The sequence below is a fragment of the Phyllobates terribilis genome, unplaced genomic scaffold (assembly GCF_046119375.1).
Source record: "Phyllobates terribilis strain yellow unplaced genomic scaffold, ASM4611937v1 Scaffold_35__1_contigs__length_13245226, whole genome shotgun sequence".
Taxonomy (NCBI): Eukaryota; Metazoa; Chordata; class Amphibia; order Anura; family Dendrobatidae; genus Phyllobates; species Phyllobates terribilis.
The window spans coordinates 8,209,048-8,228,126 of NW_027362795.1; the positions used below are offsets into that span (position 1 = coordinate 8,209,048).

Below are 19,079 nucleotides of genomic sequence, written 5' to 3' on the forward strand. Positions count from 1 at the left end.
GACTGATCGAGAGATACCAGGGGGTTGAAGGTTCCTTGGGAAGCAAGCACACTACATGATGGAGTTCCCAACAGGGGGTGCAGGCCCAAAAGGTGGTGGGACTTCCAAGGTCCAAATGGACGAGGGAGGTGGTGCCCAAGGTCCATACAGGTGATGTTGTTTGCTGGCGGTGCCACGGCCCAGGCCATATAGCCGCCCGTTGTCCCCTGACCCTTGAGCCGATGGACTGCAGCATAGGACAACGTTGTTCATATTATGCTTATCCGGCCTGCAGTGTGAACTGTCCATCCAGCGAGAGGCCACAAGCATGTCACATGAAGGTGAACAGATGGGAAGTAAAGGCACTGCTAGACTCCGGGAGCCTGGTGACCCTCTCCAAATTATCCCGGGGAAAAAAGTCGGCATTCAGCGCATTCATGGTGATGCTAAAGACTACCCTACGGGCCAGAGTGGACATTGAAATGGCCCACGGTACAGAGTCCCACGAGGTCGGCGTCGTTCAGGACTTGCTGCACCCTATTATTATAGGCTGGGACTTTTGCTTGTTTTGGGATCTGTGGAGGAAGGGTTCTGAGTTCGCTGGCTCAGATAAGAAAAAAATTAACCTTAATGAGGTATCACCACACCCAGAGTCAGACAGGTTTCCTTTTTGTGTCCTTGTGGGGGATGAGGAGGTAGTGCCCCCTGAGTCTGCAATTCCAGAGTTAGGGGTGACCAGCGAGAATTTTGGGTCTGCCCAACATAGGGACCTAACTCTGAAGGAAGCCTTTAATAATGTCACTATTATAAATGGGGTTGCACAGGAGTCAGGGACTGACACAAGGTTTCCCCATTTTATGATGAGTAAGGAGTTGTTGTACCGGGTCAAGAAAGTGAGGGAGGAGAGTGTGGAGCAGTTAATAGTGCCGGGCCCCTTTAGACGGAAGGTGTTGGACATGGCCCATTCACATGTCTTGGGGGGACATCTGGGAGTGGTTAAAACGCAGGAACGGATCGTGCAAAGGTTCTATTGGTGAACATTGGACAAAATTTCAAAAAACATCACAGTAAAAGATAATACCTTACCCACACCAGGTCAGATCGCCAATGCACTGCAGGATGCAGCAAGCCTGCATCATAAAGGCAGGGCCAGCACATGTGCAAAATACTGAAGCAGACGGCCACTCACTAACCTACCAAATTCATGGAGGGGGTGACTGTGTAGTATTATACATGCACACCGATGGAGTCTGCATAGGGCGGGCGCCAGTCACGCAGATATGTGTGATGCATAGTGCAAAAAAATGTGCAAAAAAGATTAAAAATAGTGTATAAGATAAATACACCACATGATAAATACCCCACCAGGCCTCTTTAGTGTTGGCTGGGTGAATTGGGGTATATGTCTTGTGTGCTTGCATGTATATAGTGCTTGGCAGCCCGTCTGATCTAAGGCTATGTGCCCACGATGCAGAAATGCTCAGGATTTTTTCCTGAGCGTTTCTGCATCTCCCTGGCAGAAAAAAATGAATGCGGATTGTACATGTCTTTTTCCTGCCAGGGACATGCGGAAGTGAAGCGTTCTTCACTTGCGTTTCCGCATGCGGGTTGACAAGCGCTTTCCAAGCGATTTTAGCATCACTTGGAAAGTGCTTGTCAACTTGGTCACACTATATAAATCCATGCAACCAGCATGGATTTATATAGTGTGACCTGAGAGAATGTAAAAAAATAAATCTATACTTACCCTCCGATGGCCTGCGCTGTCTTGCTTCGCTCGGTCCCGGCTGCCGGCAGTGGTAGACTGAAGGACCTGCCAACGTCAGTGTCGTGTGACCCGTCACATGACTCTGACGTCAGAGCAGGTCCTTCATTCCATCGCTAAGTGCCGTGAAGCAAGGAGGAGTGCACTGCGGGCCACCAGAAGGTAAGTATATATTTATTTTTTATTTTATTCTTCTTTTTTACAGCTTTTTTAATGGTACCTGGGTGTGGAGGAGAGTCTCCTGTCCTCCACACCTGGGTACCATCCGCACATTAGAACGTGCCAATTACGCAAGTATAGATGCAGTCTTTCGGAATTGGCGCGTACTAATGCAAGTCAATTGCGGCGAAAACGCAGCGCTTCCGCAAAATAATTGGTAGTGCTGCGTTTTTTCCGCAATGATAATCCGCACCGGAAATTAAATTTGCGGATTATCATTGGGGAACATTGCTGCCCTTCTACATGCATTTTTAATGCATTTCCGCAACTGCAAAAACGCATTAAAAACGCATTGTGGGCACACAGCCTAATAGTATGGGCGTCATCAATAGGCTGCAAGCCAGACAATGTGCATCACACATATCTGTGTGACTGGCGCCCTATGCAGACTCCCATCGGTGTGCATGTATAATACTACACAGCCACTCCCTCCATGAAATTGTAGGTTAGTGAGTGGCTGTCTGCATCAGTATTTGGCACATGTGCTGGCCCCGCCTTTATCATTGAGGCTTACTGCATCCTGCAGTGCATTGGTAATCTGACCTGGTGTTGGTAAGGCATTATCTTTTAGGCTATGTGCCCACGACGCATGGATTCCGCATCTGCAGATGCAATGATGCGGATTCCATGCGTTCCAATGTAAGTCAATGGCGGCGAACATGCCGCGCTTCCGCAAAATAATTGGTAGCGCTGTGGATTTTTCCGCAATGATAATCCGCAGCGGAAATTTCCGCAGTATGTGCACAGCACATGGGATTATCATTGGGGAACATGACAGACCTTCTACCAAGCGTTTAAGCGTTTCTGCAGCGGAATTGCCGCTGCGGAAACGCTTAAAAAACGCATAGTGGGCATACAGCCTTACTGTGATGTTTTTTGAAATTATGTCCAATGTTCACCATTTTTAATGTTTAGTGTTAGGACTCGCAAGTATGAGGACCCTTGACGTTTGGGTTGCGAGCTTGTGTATTTTGGCCAAAATATCGACCAACACCTCATGTGGTGTATTTATCTTCTACGCTATTTTTCATCTTTTTTGCACATTTTTTTGCAGGATGAGGCCAGGCCTCTTTAGTGTTGGCTGGGTGAATTGGGGCGTCTGTCTTGTGGGGGTGCACGTATATAGTGCTGGGCAGCCGGCCTGATCTAATAGTATGGGCGTCATCAACAAGCTGCAAGCCAGAAACTGTGCACCACACTTATCTGTGTGACTGGCGCCCTATGCAGACTCCATCGGTGTGCATATATAATACTAGACAGCCACCCCCCTCCATGAATTGGTAGGTTAGTGAGTGGCTGTCTGCATCAGTATTTTGCACATGTGCTAGTCCCGCCTTTATCATGGAGGCTTGCTGCATCTGTTGTTGGTAAGGCATTATCTTTTACAAAGGTTCTATAGGCCCAGATGTCACCGGGAAATATTTAAGTATTGCAGGTCTTGCACTACGTGCCAGTTAACCGACCCCACCTCTCACTTTTGAAGTCCCCTCGTGCCATTGCCCATTATTGAAGTGCCGTTCGAGAGAATTGGTCAGTCCCCTTGTTGAATCTGCTTGTGGGCATCAATTTATATTGGTTATCCTGGACTATGCCACACGCTATCCTGAAGTGATTCCACTGAGAAACTCCTCCGCAAAGAATATATCCCGTGAGTTGGTCCATGTTTTTCCCCCAACAGGCTTACCAAAGGGAGATACTCACTGACCAGGGAATTCCCTCTATGAGTAAGGTGATGAGGGAGTTATGCAAAGCCCTCCAAATCTCCCAACTGAGGACTTCAGTATACCATCCTCAGACGGATAGCCTAGTCGAAAGGTTTAACAAGACTCTGAAGAGTATACTGAGGAAGGACATAGAAAGGGACAGTAGAGACTGGGACTGTCTCCTACCGTATCTGTTGTTCTCCAACCGAAAGGTTTCACAGGCCTCTACAGGGTTCTCGCCATTCGAACTTCTGTATGGCCGACATTAGCGGGGTCTTCTGGATGTCACAAAGGAAATCTGGGAAGCCGAATTCACGCCCCATAGGAGCGTCATCGAGCATGGTTGCTCTGATGCAGGAGAGGATTGTGAAGGTGATGCCCATTGTAAAAGAACATCTCCTCCAGGCACAAGAAGCTCATGCCAGAGTCTACAACCAGTCAGCCAGAGTGAGGCAATTCAATCCGGGAGACCGGAATCCTCATGCTAATTACTATGGTGGAAAGTAAGTTCTTGGCCATGTGGCAAGGGTGGAAAAAATGGGTGAAGCGAACTACAAGGTTCATCAACCGGGACGACGTAAGCCGTACCAGATATACCACATCAACCTCATCAAGCCGTGGCAAGACAGAGAGGCTGTGGAAGCTCCATGCTTGCTGGGCAAGCTAGAAGGTGACGTTGGAGGAGTCGCAATAGCGGAAACGCTAACGAAGGCCAAGAAACAGCAGTGTTGGGAGTTGATGCAGAAGAATAGGGATCTGTTCTCGGAATTGTCGGGCTGCACAAGGGTCATAGAACACAAGGTTCTGACGGAGCCACATGTGTGGGTGAACTTGAAGCCCTATCAGATACCTGAGGCCCGACAAGAGTTGATATCCAAAGAGGTAGCTTGTATGCTGAAGCTCAGTGTCATTGAAGAATCCAAGAGCAGTTGGTCGAGCCTGATTGTCTTGGTCCCAAATCCCAATGGTGAGTGGAGATTCTGCAACGACTATCGGAAGTTGAATGAGGTTTCCAATTTGATGCATATCCCATGCCACGCGTCGTCGAGCTGATCAAGAGGCTTGGGCCAGCAAGGCACATAACCACCTTGGATCTGACGAAGGGATATTGGCAGATCCCCATGGCACAGGTAGCCAAAGAGAAGACTGCGTTTTCTACGCTGGACGGATGCTTCCAGTATGCCCGGATGCCGTTTGGACTGTAGGGGGCCCCTGCAAAATTCCAGAGAGCTATGGATTGCATCCTTGCATCCCATAAGAAATATGCTGCAACATACCTGAACAATATTATTATCTTCAGTCCAGACTGGGAGAGTCATCTGGAAAAGATTCAGGCTGTGTTTGATGCTCTGAGGAAGGTGGGGTTTTCAATAAACGCGAAGAAATATGGCATGGGGAAATAAGAAGCCAAGTACTTCGGATATGTAGTGGGTAGAGTCAAGATAAAACCCAAAAATATTAAAGTAGAAGCAATCCAAAATTGGCTGAGACCGGTGTCGAAAAAGCAAGTCAGAGCCTTCCTGGGAATCGTGGGATACTACAGGAAAATTCATCCCAAACTTCGCCATGATGGCCGCACCCCTGACTGACCTCCTTAAAGGGACAAAATCAGCCAAGGCCAAGTGGACAGCAGAGGCGGAGACGTCCTTTCAAAAGATGAAACTGGCTCTGTGTAGGCAACCGGTCCTGGTTGCCCCGGACTTCAAGAAAGAGTTTATACTCCAGACAGATGCCCCAGATGTCGTGTTAGCAGCAGTCCTTTCCCAGGAGATACACGGGGAGGAGCACCCTGTCCTCTACCTGAGTAGAAAGCTGTTCTCCTGCGAGAAAAATTATTTGGTCATAGAGAAGGAACGCTCGGCTATAAAGTGTGCGGTGGACACCTTACCGTACTGTTAGGTCGAAAATTTAGATTATTATCCGACTATGCTCCACTCAGATGGATGAGGGAAACAAGTGAAAAAATGCCAGAGTCACCCTCGGGTTTTTAGCCCTACAGGACTCCTACTTCCCTGTAGAACATAGAGCAGGGAAGCTACATGGTAATGCCGATGCTCTCTCGAGAATCCCCTGTCTGGTAGTAAAAGGTGTCAAGCCCACAGGTTTAGGCGGGGGGGGGTATGTAAGGTGGCTAATGGTCGCGTAGTCGATGGGAGTTATGTGTCACAGAGATGGCTGGTCTGTGTGATGTAACCCGGAGTGTTTCTCTAGAGCACATAAGCACTAAGAGGATCGTTTGGTGCACCTGGGAGCCGGGTTACAGGTAGCTAGGAGAGAATGGGCGGGTCCAGCTACCCACATACCTCATCTCTGGGTGTGGTTAACAGCCTATAAAATGAAGGCAGTTGTTTGGCACATAGTCTGTGTGTTTGGAGGTAGAAGGCCTACTGTGTATGTTTGTCTTCAGACCAAGCCAAGACACTGGACGCTACTCCAGCTTGTGTGCCACACAGGCCTGGCTGAGTAGAGACCTGCTAAGGACATTTGCTTTGTTTGCCTGATCTAAAGGCTATTTGCTTTTCTGTTTGGCTTCTGGGTTTATGAAGTAATAAACCCACATGAAATTTAAGAACATGCCTCCTGTTTTCCTCCTATAGTGCCCCAGTGAGTAAAACCCCTACAATATGTATAAAGGAAAGGGTATGGTACTCAGAGAATGTTTCAATAATCCGCCTCAATGCATTTTCCCAACAGGTTCATTAGGAGGCTTGATAGAGGGATGATAATTCATGATGTTCAACATAGTGTGCCTAATAGCCAGGTGTCCATGTTTAAATATCCCACTTCATCCAAAACCCCTCCCAGACTATGAGGCTCATTCCCATTCCTAGAGGTGAATTGTCACAGGATATACAGAATAGAGTCTGTCTACAATAATATACTGCACCTACGCTACTTCTCATGAGCTAGAGGTTCGATAATGTCCATCACCTAGTGTGCATGTCCGGAAGTGACGTGCTTTATGCTGAAACACCAGATAAACTGATTGCTGCCGTGAAACTCGTACCTGTGACTGCGCATGCCCGTAGTCATCATTCCATCTAGGATCATTGTCCACAAATGTGCATGCCCATATGTCTGCGTTCCACACCGGAGCGCATATGGTATTGGATTGCATTCCACCAACAGAAAAATCCTCTCTCTGAGATCAGTATCATGGGAGACTAAAAACAAGTATTGCACATCCTCCCATCATGCAATCGGCATGTGGATCTACTTTATCACTACAAAATATATGGGATGGTGGCCCACAGTATACTCCTAAATGGTCATATTTGACCCCTATTGCATAATTAGAGATATACAAGGAACACCACACTTGTTAATTACTAAATAGTATAATTGGGATATAACTGATAAGAAATAATTCTGATATAGAAGCTCAGATCTCTTGATGAAGTAAAACAATATGTGAACCTCGTTCACAGGGAACTGAGTAGCAATGGGTAGAGTATAAAATCCTAAAATGTAATCCAGAATGGGCCTGTATTCATACAAAACAGGCATAGGAAATTTGCTCATTCAGTCCCTTAGGGCCTAGTGAATCCAGTCTGGAAATACATTCACTTTCTTTTTTGAGGATACATCTATTAAGATCACCACCTCTCACATTGGGTTTAACCACCTCAATGATGCAAAAGGAGATGTCTCTTGTTTCACCTCAATGTGCACTGTTCATGTGTCTCACTAATGGGGTGTCCCAATGTCACGCCAGGTGTGAGTGTAACACAAAGAATCACGCCAGGCGTGAGTGCAACACAGAGGAGAAAGGGAAAGGGAGCCCAGACACTATGGAAAAGGGGGAAGAGGTGACCTCCTAATCTGGACTAGCATCACCCTGTCTCCCCCTAACGTCTCTATACAGCCTCCGCAGCTGTCGCCCATCACATGCCTCGCCCAACTATCCCTGTCGTAAGGCTATAGCTGGGGGTGGAAGGAGATGAGCACTAGTCAACCTCCGCTAGCACTCTAAAGACAAAAGGGAAAGACAACACAGGGGAATTAAAACTTCGCTTTAGAAGAAACTCCAACAGGGCACACGGCCTCAAGACTCCAAAGAGGACGTGATACTGCTTCAGCCAAGTTCCAAGTAGAAATGAGTATACCCGGCGACGCCAACATAGACACACCAGGTATATATACACCCAGACTAAATGGAGGTAGAATCTGGGTCCTAAACACAGCCTCTCATCTAGGCAGCTGTCTGCATTGCCAAACGTGGAGATCTCCTGCAAACCCCTGCAGGGCGACTGTCTGTCACCTCTGACACACCCGTGACACCCAACCATGGCGTATTTCGCCCAAATGCTCCCCCACCCCCCCCCCCGACACTCCTCTTAGACTGCTTCTTGGTCGTGCTTACATAACCTAGGAGGTAGGTGCATGTGGCCACATATACAAGTCCTAAAGTTTTACAGTTGGAATAATCCCTCTGGAAAAAGGTTTCACCTGTAGAGGAACTCGAGAAAGACTTACATGGTCTCATCCAATTACATGTACAACTTTCTACACATCTAAAGAAACCAGATTCTTCTATCCAGCCATGTCCCCTTGGGTGCAGTTTTTTTTAGAAACTATGCACTAAACGGTCCCTAATTGACTAACCCTTTCTGAAAGTTATTGTGGGAGCAGATCACAAAGCACCCTCAGGTCCAGGTCGGCCACAAGTACATCCTAGTGTTTTCTGAGGATATTAAAGATATGGTCACAAGTTCCTATTACTTGTGTTATCCCATATTTTTCTTGGCGTCTTGGTTAGGTATGTAGAAGTGTCTCTCTCTCCTGTTCTTCAGCAAACAATCGTGCGGAATCCAAAATGTACTGTGGATACCTTTTTCCCTGAATCTGGTGTTCTTGTCTATTGCCTGTATATTAATATCTGTGACATTAGAGCAGTTTCTTCTCAACTGTAAAACATTGGCCCTTGGATATATTTTTTTTTTTTTAGTAGGATGCAGTGGTGGCTATCCCACTTTAATAGTTTATGGTAGATGAGTGTCCCTAGGGTCCAAACCAGGGCTGTGGAGTCGGAGTCGGTGCCCATTTTGGTGGATTCGGTATAAAATAGACCCACTCCGACGCCTAAAATATATAATAAATTGGGTACAGTAGTTCAATGCGGTTTGTGAGGAATATTTTTTCATAAGAATTTGAGAAAGTTATGAAATGTCCTATAAATGTCTTGCCTATTCCTGATCTAAGAGTCTAGACTTTTAGCTGAGAAAAGCCTTAGTTACTTACCGGTAACGGGATTTTTCGGAGCCCATGACAGCACCACGAGAGAGAGGATCCGCCCATCAAGGACAGGAAACCTACAGGTTAAAAAGGGCGGCACCTCTCTCTCGCCTCAGTTTAGTTAACAGCGCATGAGAGGACCGCCAAGGTTAGTTACAATAAACACATCATTACATTAAGTACATTACTTTCACCAACTTCTCCCAAAGGTGCACAAAACAAAGGAGGCCTTACAACCCTTTCTAGCCCCCTGATGGCATATAAATAGGGAATTATCCTTCCTAAAACTGCGTGAAATCTGTAGGTATTTGAGTACGCACCTCCTCACGTCTAAAGTGTGTAGCCTCTCCTCTTTTTGATTTTTGGGGGGAAAGCAAAAGGTTGGGAGAACTACCTCCTGAGTTCTATGGAACCGAGTGACTACTTTTGGAAGAAAGGCTGGGTCAGGTTTTAATACAATCCTATCATCCAGAATCTGAGTAAATGGCGGACATATGGAAAGAGCCTGTATGTCACTCACTCTTCTGGCTGAAGTCAGGGCCACTAACAGGGCTGTTTTTAGGAGAATAATTTTTGGGGAGGCTAAATCTAGGGGCTCGAAGAGAGGATTAGTTAAGGCCTCTAGGACCAAATTCAAATCCCAGGGAGAGGATTTTGCTTTGATAATGGGTCTACACCTAAAGGAAGCTTTTATAAATCGTGCTATCCAATAATTAGCTGCAATATCGGAAGAAAACAAAGCTCCCAAAGCCGACACCTGTACTTTTAAGGTACTAGTGGTAAGCCCCAATTCTAAGCCCCGCTGCAGAAACTCTAGTATTTTCCCAATAGGGGGCCCCTCCTCTGATTTAAATTCAGTAAATGATAAAAACTTCCTCCAGGTCCTAGCATAAATGCGGGTGGTAACAGGTTTTCTGCTAGACAAGAGAGTATTTACTACATTTGCGGGGAATCCCTTGTTGGTTAACAGCACCCTCTCAAATTCCACGCCGTCAAATGGAGACTCGAGGCTGGAGGATGGGAAACCGGACCCTGAGTGAGAAGGTCCGGAATCTCCGGAAGGATCCAGGGATCTGATATGGACATTTTTCGGAGACAAGGGAACCACGGTCTTTTTGGCCAAAAGGGGCATATGAGTATTACTCTGGCCCTGTCTGCCCTGATCTTCCTTATAACTGCTGGAAGCAGGATCATGGGAGGAAATGCATATGCCAGAGGGAATTTCCAGGGAACCATAAAGGCGTCCACTGTCAGGGGTTCTTCTCTGGGGTCTAGGGAACAGAATGTTGTCACCTTCCGGTTGGATTTTGTCGCAAATAAGTCCACTGTCGGAAGACCCCACATTGCCACAATTCTGGAGAAGATTTGAGGATTCAAGGACCATTCTCCCTCTTTTATGGAAATACGGCTTAGGAAATCCGCTGTGACGTTTTCTTTCCCTTTTAGATGAATAGCCGAAAGGGAGAGACAATGATCTTCTGCCTTCTGAAGAAGTCTGTCCGCTACCCTCTTTAAGTCTCTTGAGCGGGTTCCCCCTTGGTGATTTATATAAGCTACTGAGACTTGATTGTCCGAGAGTATACGGACATGCTGGCCCTGTAAGGAACTTGTTGAACGCATAATCCACCACCAAAAGCTCCTTAACATTTGATGACAACTGTATCTCACTCCTTGACCAGGTCCCCTGAACTAAGTTCCCATTGAAGTGAGCTCCCCAACCTGCAGCACTCGCATCTGTAGTTAAGACTGCCGTCGGCTTACACTCCCAGGGGACCCCCCTAGAAAGATTATCGTGTCATAACCACCAATGAAGGGAATGTATGGCCCGAGGACACAGGGTAAACTCACGGTCTAAATGTCCCTCTAGGACTGAGTTGTTATACAATACATCCCACTGAAGAGCCCTTGAATGAAATTGTGACCAACGAACTGCGGAAAAACTCGAGGTTAAGGTCCCTAATAGCGACATGGCTTTACGGAGTGACATAGAGGGTTTATCCATACACTGTCTTACCAAACCCTGGATTCTTGTGATTTTTTCTTCAGATAAATAACATAACTGTTTTTTAGAATCTAACATGACCCTCCAGATACTGCTGAGCTTTGAGTGGAGTTAATCTAGATTTTTCCAAATTTAGAAACCACCCCAAGCCCTCCAAGACAGACATGGTCACCCGAAGGTGGGCCTCGCATTGAACAAAAGAGTTTCCCACTATCAGGAGATCACCTAGGTAAGGGATTATTAGAATGTCTCTTTCTCTTATATGGGCCATAACCTCTGCCATTAATTTGGTGAAAATTCGCGCGGCTATTGCTAACCCAAAGGGAAGTGCAGTGTACTGAAAGTGTTTAACCACCCCCTCAATTTCAATGGCCAGCCTCAGGTATTTCTGATAGTAACTATGAATGGGAATATGGTAATACGCATCCTTGAGATCGAGAACTACCATATAACAGTGGGGAAAAAGCAACTTTATTACTGTTTTCAAGGATTCCATTTTGAAAGTGTCTACTTTAAGGAAGCTATTTAAGGATTTTAGATTTATAATTGTCCTGAAACTCCCATCCGGTTTTGGGACCAAGAAGAGCGGGGAGTAGAATCCGAGACCCTTTTCTGAATCCGGAACCTCAATCAGAACGTTTTTCCTTATTAAGACTTGAATTTCCGATACGAGGGCAGTCTGGCGTTCTGGGGAGGAACTAGAGGGAACAATCATGAATCTCTTGTGAGGAAAAGCTTGAAATTGAAATTTTAGACCATATTTAATCAGGCTCAAAATCCAATTACTATGAGAAATCTGTTCCCAAGCTGGGAAAAATAATGACAATCTCCCTCCCACCTGGGCTGATTGTGCATTCCCTGGCTTCTGCTCATTTTTTGGAGATGAACCAAAGAGAAGGCCTCTACCTTTTCGACCTCTTTCTTCGGACTTGTCCGGTTCCCTGAAGAATCTTCTTCGGATGAATTTTCTTTTCCGAAACGATCTCTTAAAGGAGGGTAGAGGTACTGATGGAAAACACTTCTTAGGATCTCCGGCCTTCTCCAATAATTCGTCCATAGTCTGGCCAAAGAGATATTACCCTTCGCAAGGGATTGTACACAGCCTGGACTTTGTCTGTACATCCCCAGGCCAGCATTTAATCCATAGCGCTCGTCGAGCCGCATTTGACAGAGCTGATGACTTTGCTGCCAATCTGACTAAGTCCGCAGACGCATCAGCAAGAAAGGCCGCTGCACCCTGAACCAGTGGAAGGGAAGAAATAATCTCCTTCCTAGAGACACCATCCCTTAGCTGACTGTTTAACTGTTCCAGCCAAACCATCAGGGCTCTAGATGTGCAGGTGGCTGCTACTGCTGGTCTCAGTGCTCCTGCAGCTGTCTCCCATGCACCTTTTAAGAAGGTATCGGCTCGTCTGTCCAGGGGGTCTTTTAATGCTCCCATGTCATCAAACGGGAGGGAAGTCTTTTTTGCCGCTTTAGCGACAGCAACGTCCAGCTTTGGTGCTTTTGACCAAGAGGAACATATGGCATCCTCAAATGGGTACCTCCTCTTGAAAGATGGAGGAACACTGCCCTTCCTGTCGGGTTTTTTCCACTCTCTATCATTGAGGTCTTTTACTCTTGTATTCACGGGAAAACGTTTTCTCTTTTTCTGACCTAATCCACCAAACATTACGTCCTCCACAGACTTTTCTGCCCTCATGTCTACAATGCCCATGGTAGACCGGACAGCTTTTACCAAGGAATCAACCTCCTGCAGAGGAAAACACTGTCTATCCGATTCACTATCAGAAGAAGAGAGAGCGGAGGAGGAAATGTCAGATATGTCAGAGTCTGAACCCGGCTCAGGTTCCCGAGAAATATGAGTAGATTCTGAGCCTTGCAAAGCCTTGCCTATTTCCTCTCTAATTAAAGTCTTTAGGTCCAGGGAAAACCCCGGGGTTTCCTCCGCCATTACTTTGTTAATACACAGTTGGCACAATTTCTTATTATATGCATCTGGGAGCGGATTGCTGCATAAGGCACATTCTTTATGTTTCATTTTAGCTCAACATTTCTTGCTCTTAAAGAGGAGTTTATAGAAAGAAAAAAGGAGAAGGAAACTATTAATAGAACTTCCACGAAGATTCCACTTACCCCACAGAATATCTGGTACCGTAGAAGCAGAAGAATCCATCATAACCGGCGGGGAATCACGCTGAACCGGACTATTTTTTCTGCTCTTAGTGGTGAACTTCCTAGCTGAACGACTAGACCCAGACCGGGAATGACGTTGCACCACCAGTTGTGAGGGCTCCCCAGAGGGCTGCTCCTGCAGCAGTTGCTCTTGCTGAGGTGAAAGCTGCTCCTATGAATCTCCCATGTCTACCAAGGTAACAATGGGCTGGGAAGCACCTCTGTATGTTGCCAGGACTCTTTTATACTGGCCATACCAGGTACCATGTGTGGGTTTTTTTCTTTTTTCGAACCCAGGAGGGAGTTAATTGTTCCCACGTGGTTCCCCCCCCCCCTGCCCAGGTGGGCTCACCGCCGCCTGCCCAGCTGACGTTGTCCTCCTCGTGGCTTCGGCGTCCTCATGCTCGCGCGCACTTCCTGGTTGCGCGCGAGAGCTCCGCCCATTTCCGGTGACGTCCCCGACGCACCGGAAATACGTCACAGGGCCGCGCCTGTCACGTGCCCCGCCGGCGCGGCCCGGATCTCCTGCCTTGTACTGCCTGCCGCAACGCACACGGAGGTGCCCCAATGAGCCTTGCCGTGACGTCTCCAGAGGCCCAGGACAGACAGCTCCATCCAGCACCCTGTGGCTCCCTCTGGGGAAAGAGACCATCTTCTGCAGGTAAGCCTGCGAGGTCTCCCATCATGGACAGGAAACCTAAACTGAGGCGAGAGAGAGGCGCCGCCCTTTTTAACCTGTAGGTTTCCTGTCCTTGATGGGCAGATCCTCTCTCTCATGGTGCGGTCATGGGAGAACGAATAAAATGTGTCCTACTGTAAATCACTTAAACATGAGCCATGTATGAGGGAGTCGGAGTCATGAAGTCGGAGACGGTGTCATGGAAATTTAGGAGTAGGAGTCAAAGGTTTGGCTTACCGACTGCACAGCCCTGGCTCCCATCCCGTACTTTCTTGATTGGTACATCAAGGAAAGGCAACTGGTAATAATTAAACTCTGATATAAATCTAAGGGCCACTCTATGGATATTGAGTTCCCTGACAAATTAAAGAAATTGTTCACTCGTCCTTGACCAGATGATAAAAATGTTGTCAATATATCTATATCATACCCCAATATATGGTTGCCACCACTTATAATCATCACTGAGTATTTTGGTTTCCTCCCACCAGCCCAGGAATAGATTAGCAGATGAGGGGGTACAGGGGCTCCCCATCGCAGTACCCCTGAGCTCGTTTAAGTACTTCCTGTCAAAAAGTAAGACGTTATGAGTAAGAATGAATTTCAGAAGATCCTCCATGAAGTCATTATGTCTACTACACTCTATTGATATCGATTTCAATAAACATCTTACTCCACTGATACCATCCTCATGCGATATATTACTGTACAAAGCCTCGATATCTAGTAAGGCCTGCTCCCCTACATGCATGTATACATGCTCGAGGGTATATGTAGGGGAGCAGGCAGAGGGAAAACCAACTCCAGAGGGATTATTCCAACTGTAAAACCTCAGGACTTATTCCAACTGCAGGACCTCAGGCGGTACTGTGGGAACATTATACTGTGTGGGGGCATCATCCATACTGCATAAGGGGCATAATGGGGGCATTACACTGTGTGGGGGCATCATACATACTGCATAAGGGGCATAATGGGGGCATTACACCGTGTGGGGGCATCATACATACTGCATAAGGGGCATAATGGGGGCATTACACTGTGTGGGGGCATCATACATACTGCATAAGGGGCATAATGGGGGCATTACACCGTGTGGGGGCATCATACATACTGCATAAGGGGCATAATGGGGGCATTACACCGTGTGGGGGCATCATACATACTGCATAAGGGGCATAATGGGGGCATTACACCGTGTGGGGGCATCATACATACTGCATAAGGGGCATAATGGGGGCATTACACTGTGTGGGGGCATCATACATACTGCATAAGGGGCATAACGGGGGCATTATACTGTGTGGGGCATCAAAAATACTGCATAAGGGGCATAATGGAGGTATTACACTGTGTGGGGCATCATACAGTGGTGGCCAAAAGTATTGGCACCCCTGCAATTCTGTCAGATAATACTCAGTTTCTTTCTGAAAATGATTGCAATCACAAATTCTTTGGTATTATTATCTTCATTTATTTTGTCTTCAATGAAAAAATACTAAAAAGAATTGTCCTAAAGCCAAATTGGATATAATTCCACACCAAACCTAAAAAAGGGGGTGGACAAAATATTGGCACTGTTTGAAAAATCATGTGATGCTTCTCTAATTCGTGTAATTAACAGCACCTGTAACTTACCTGTGGCACCTAACAGGTGTTGGCAATAACTAAATCAGCCAGTTAACATGGATTAAAGTTGACTCAACCTCTGTCCTGTGTCCTTGTGTGTACCACATTGAGCATGGAGAAAAGAAAGAAGACCAAAGAACTGTCTGAGGACTTGAGAAACCAAATTGTGAGGAAGCATGAGCAATCTCAAGGCTACAAGTCCATCTCCAAAGACCTGAATGTTCCTGTGTCTTCCGTTAACAGTGTCTTCAAGAAGTTTAAAGCCCATGGTACTGTAGCTAACCTCCCTAGATGTGGACAGAAAAGAAAAATTGACGAGAGATTTCAACGCAAGATTGTGTGGATGGTGGATAAAGAACCTCGACTAACATCCAAACAAGTTCAAGCTGCCCTGCAGTTCGAGGGTACAACAATATCAACCCGTACTATCCGTCGGCGTCTGAATGAAAAGGGACTGTATGGTAGGATACCCAGGAAGACCCCACTTCTTACCCCGAGACATAAAAAAGCCAGGCTGGAGTTTGCCAAAACTTACCTGAGAAAGCCTAAAACGTTTTGGAAGAATGTTCTCTGGTCAGATGAGACAAAAGTAGAGCTTTTTGGGAAAAAGCATCAACATAGAGTGTACAGGGAAAAAAAAGAGGCATTCAAAGAAAAGAACACGGTCCCTACAGTCAAACATGGAGGAGGTTCCCTGATGTTTTGGGGTTGCTTGACCGTGTGCATGGCATTATAAAGTCTGAAGACTACCAACAAATTTTGCAGCATAATGTAGGGCCCAGTGTGAGAAAGCTGGGTCACCCTCAGAGGTCATGGGTCTCCCTCAGAGGTCATGGGTCTTCCAGCAGGACAATGACCCAAAACACACTTCCAAAAGCACTATAAAATGGTTTGAGAGAAAGCACTGGAGACTTCTAAGGTGGCCAGCAATGAGTCCAGACCTGAATCCCATAGAACACCTGTGGAGAGATCTCAAAATGGCAGTTTGGAGAAGGCACCCTTCAAAATTTCAGGGACCTGGAGCAGTTTGCCAAAGAAGAATGGTCTACAATTCCAGCAGAGCATTGTAAGAAACTCATTGATGCTTACCGGAAGCGGTTGTTTGCAGTTATTTTGGCTAAAGGTTGTGCAACCAAGTATTAGGCTGAGGGTGCCAATACTTTTGTCTGGCCCATTTTTGGAGTTTTGTGTGAAATGATCAATGATTTGATTTTTGCTTCATTCTCTTTTTGTTTTTTCATTGAAGACAAATTAAATGAAGATAATAATACCAAAGAATTTGTGATTGCAATCATTTTCAGGAAGAAACTGAGTATTATCTGACAGAATTGCAGGGGTGCCAATACTTTTGGCCACCACTGTACATACTGCATAAGGGGCATAATGGGGGCATTACACTGTGTGGGGGCATCATACATACTGTATAAGGGGCATAATGGGGGCATTACACTGTGTGGGGCATCATACATACTGCATAAGGGGCATAATGGGGGCATTATACTGTGGGGGCATCATACATCCTGTATAAGGGGCATAATGGGGGCATTACACTGTGTGTGGGGCATCATACATACTGCATAAGGGGCATAATGGGGAGCATTACACTGTGTGGGGGCATCATACATACTGCATAAGGGGCATAATGGGGGCATTACACTGTGTGGGGGCATCATACATACTGCATAAGGGGCATAATGGGGGCATTACACCGTGTGGGGGCATCATACATACTGCATAAGGGGCATAATGGGGGCATTACACCGTGTGGGGGCATCATACATACTGCATAAGGGGCATAATGGGGGCATTACACCGTGTGGGGGCATCATACATACTGCATAAGGGGCATAATGGGGGCATTACACCGTGTGGGGGCATCATACATACTGCATAAGGGGCATAATGGGGGCATTACACTGTGTGGGGGCATCATACATACTGCATAAGGGGCATAACGGGGGCATTATACTGTGTGGGGCATCAAAAATACTGCATAAGGGGCATAATGGAGGTATTACACTGTGTGGGGCATCATACAGTGGTGGCCAAAAGTATTGGCACCCCTGCAATTCTGTCAGATAATACTCAGTTTCTTTCTGAAAATGATTGCAATCACAAATTCTTTGGTATTATTATCTTCATTTATTTTGTCTTCAATGAAAAAATACTAAAAAGAATTGTCCTAAAGCCAAATTGGATATAATTCCACACCAAACCTAAAAAAGGGGGTGGACAAAATATTGGCACTGTTTGAAAAATCATGTGATGCTTCTCTAATTCGTGTAATTAACAGCACCTGTAACTTACCTGTGGCACCTAACAGGTGTTGGCAATAACTAAATCAGCCAGTTAACATGGATTAAAGTTGACTCAACCTCTGTCCTGTGTCCTTGTGTGTACCACATTGAGCATGGAGAAAAGAAAGAAGACCAAAGAACTGTCTGAGGACTTGAGAAACCAAATTGTGAGGAAGCATGAGCAATCTCAAGGCTACAAGTCCATCTCCAAAGACCTGAATGTTCCTGTGTCTTCCGTTAACAGTGTCTTCAAGAAGTTTAAAGCCCATGGTACTGTAGCTAACCTCCCTAGATGTGGACAGAAAAGAAAAATTGACGAGAGATTTCAACGCAAGATTGTGTGGATGGTGGATAAAGAACCTCGACTAACATCCAAACAAGTTCAAGCTGCCCTGCAGTTCGAGGGTACAACAATATCAACCCGTACTATCCGTCGGCGTCTGAATGAAAAGGGACTGTATGGTAGGATACCCAGGAAGACCCCACTTCTTACCCCGAGACATAAAAAAGCCAGGCTGGAGTTTGCCAAAACTTACCTGAGAAAGCCTAAAACGTTTTGGAAGAATGTTCTCTGGTCAGATGAGACAAAAGTAGAGCTTTTTGGGAAAAAGCATCAACATAGAGTGTACAGGGAAAAAAAAGAGGCATTCAAAGAAAAGAACACGGTCCCTACAGTCAAACATGGAGGAGGTTCCCTGATGTTTTGGGGTTGCTTGACCGTGTGCATGGCATTATAAAGTCTGAAGACTACCAACAAATTTTGCAGCATAATGTAGGGCCCAGTGTGAGAAAGCTGGGTCACCCTCAGAGGTCATGGGTCTTCCAGCAGGACAATGACCCAAAACACACTTCCAAAAGCACTATAAAATGGTTTGAGAGAAAGCACTGGAGACTTCTAAGGTGGCCAGCAATGAGTCCAGACCTGAATCCCATAGAACACCTGTGGAGAGATCTCAAAATGGCAGTTTGGAGAAGGCACCCTTCAAAATTTCAGGGACCTGGAGCAGTTTGCCAAAGAAGAATGGTCTACAATTCCAGCAGAGCATTGTAAGAAACTCATTGATGCTTACCGGAAGCGGTTGTTTGCAGTTATTTTGGCTAAAGGTTGTGCAACCAAGTATTAGGCTGAGGGTGCCAATACTTTTGTCTGGCCCATTTTTGGAGTTTTGTGTGAAATGATCAATGATTTGATTTTTGCTTCATTCTCTTTTTGTTTTTTCATTGAAGACAAATTAAATGAAGATAATAATACCAAAGAATTTGTGATTGCAATCATTTTCAGGAAGAAACTGAGTATTATCTGACAGAATTGCAGGGGTGCCAATACTTTTGGCCACCACTGTACATACTGCATAAGGGGCATAATGGGGGCATTACACTGTGTGGGGGCATCATA

General features: G+C 46.1%; 1 protein-coding gene across 4 annotated transcripts in view; it reads right to left on the bottom strand.

Annotated features, from left to right (window-relative positions):
* LOC141182619 (uncharacterized) overlaps positions 1 to 19,079 on the bottom strand; it is a 213,623-nt gene that overhangs the window by 27,526 nt on the left and 167,018 nt on the right. The window contains exon 1 of one of the 4 annotated variants that reach the window (XM_073660782.1): positions 15,396 to 15,593. The exons of the other annotated variants lie outside the window; for them this stretch is intronic. The gene's annotated coding sequence lies outside the window, so the exon portion shown is untranslated. Of the gene's footprint in view, positions 1 to 15,395; positions 15,594 to 19,079 lie in introns of those variants that run through there. 4 annotated transcript variants of the gene reach the window in all.